Genomic DNA, 2,345 nt, shown 5'->3' with positions numbered 1-2,345 from the left:
GCAAACTAACCCTAAAGCAAGTATAGGACAGGATCCCTTAATTATCTGCATTTTAATTGCTCAACTTCTACATCCACCTCCTCCATCAGCCTGGGAGCTTTTGAAAAGAAGGGCCAAGCACTCTTGGTTTCCAATAATCTGTGATTTTCACAGGGTCTGACCCAGAGAGAGGACCGACTCTGACTTTTTTTTTAATAAATTCACACAAAGGCAACCATTGGTTTTCCAGGATTCAACTCACCCCAATGTGCATTTAATGAAGTGCCAGTTGTAAGGTGGTGTGTGTAAGCAGCACACACCACCCTGAAATGTGCCGCTGTGGCACATGGGCTGTGAACCGAAGGCAGTTAAGACCCAGCAGACTCAGGAACAGCTTTCTGCCTGAAAGAATTTATATGTGGGCCTGTCCCGGGAAGAGAGCTATCATCAGAGATAGCATTTTATGTCAGAAAGACTAGCCTACAGGACATGACAAACATGTGTTTATGAAACATGTGTTGTTCCCACCTTGTCTTCCTGCCCTCTGAAACCTCCGACTCTACCCCTTCTCCTTAGCGCAGATGGTATGCAAGCCTCACCTGCCTGACTGCTTGGGAGTCTCATACACACGGGCTCCCCGTACATATGTATGAAAATTGTTTTTCTCCTGTTAATCTGTCTTGTGTCAGTTTAATTATTAGACCAGACAAAGAACCTAGAAGGGAAGAAAGGAAATGTTTTTTATCTCTACATGGAGACACTGACACCCCAAAGAGGAGTGTATTAAGCACACCGTGTTGACCCTGCAGTCTTTAACTCGTTGTTCTTGCACCAGAGACATTTCACTGTCCCTGCATTAAAGAGTTTAACAGTCAGTATGCCAGGAGACCATGTGTGTGACTATGTGTGTATAGGTACGTGAATGCATGTGTATCTATGTATACACATATCTGTATAAGTGTTCGTATATATTTGTATGCATTTGTGTATGTCTTATGTACATATATGTGTGACTATATATAAACATGTGCATGTCTCTGTGCCCACACATGTTTGTACATACCTGAATATGTCTGACTTGTGTATGTATTTGCACATGTCTCTGTGTGCAAATGTATGCCTGAGTCCATACATATGTGTGTTTGTGCCTACGTATATGTGACTGTGTCTATGTGGGAGCACATGTGGGTGTATACTCTCTCCATCTCTCTTCTCCTCCACTTTCCAACCTACCTCCACCTCTCTCTTTTTTTTAATTTCTCACAGTCTTCTTATCAAACAAGATAAGCCATTAATCTTTTATTCAATTGTTAGTGAATATTATTCATTCTGCCTATAAATATTTATGGAACGCCTGCTATATTCCGGGTCCTGGAGATAAGGCAGCCAAAAACAAAAAGAAAATAAGGGGGGGGGAGGGGATGTCCTACCCTCACCTGAATTTTGCTGATTATTTCTACGTTAGATGACTGGTAGAGAATAATCTGCAGTAAGCAAATTAACAGGGCAACAGGGACAAACACTAGAACTTGTAATGGGCTGAAAGTGGACAGAAGAATAGTTTTGTTGACAAAATTTATATCTGCAAACCTCTACCCAGCAGACTTGAACTTGACAGAAAGAATGGCCAAAAATATACAGACAAGAAAGCCAACAAAAACCTCAAAATAGACGTTATAATCAGCAGAAAGCTGGTAGAAGGAAAAATACTGATGAATCAAATGTTCATTGTACAATTTAAACAGAAAATTATCAATCTCGTGAAAATAATTCTACTATGAATAAACATTTTAATGGCAATGTTGAGCTGTGTTGCAAATTAAATGCTGGATTAAAATGACTTAATAGAATTTGCTCCATGAGACACTTTGTCGCCGAAAATTAATGTTGCGAAAATCCTCACATTGATGTGTGCATTAAAAATGGCCATGCGGTTGAAACAATGGGGCACAGATGAAGGGGGGCACATTACTCTTCATCTGTGTCACAAACCTCATTGATAGACCCCATGCTAGACCGTTCAGCAACGTACAAGAGATCCTTGGAGCACGGAGAGCATCAGACTGAAGCGTGGTCAGAGCTACAAGCTCAGTCTCCCTGCTCAGCGCCTCTCAAACATTATTGTGCATTCAAGTCATCCAGGGACCTGGTTCAAGTGCAGATTCTGAAGCAGCAGATCTGGGCTCAGGAGGAGATTCTGCATTTCTAACAAGATCTTGCTAATATAGATGCTGTTCTGCAGACCACACTCTGAGTACCGAGGTCTCTGCAGACCCTACAAAGCCGGGACACAAGCACTCCTCACCCCTCCCAGGTCTCCGATCAGCTTTCTGCAATGCATCATCCCTTCCTTGAAAGGCCTTTGC

Source organism: Myotis davidii, unplaced genomic scaffold, assembly GCF_000327345.1.
Source record: "Myotis davidii unplaced genomic scaffold, ASM32734v1 scaffold639, whole genome shotgun sequence".
NCBI classification, from domain to species: domain Eukaryota; kingdom Metazoa; phylum Chordata; class Mammalia; order Chiroptera; family Vespertilionidae; genus Myotis; species Myotis davidii.
Note: the sequence above shows the minus strand (reverse complement) of the source record.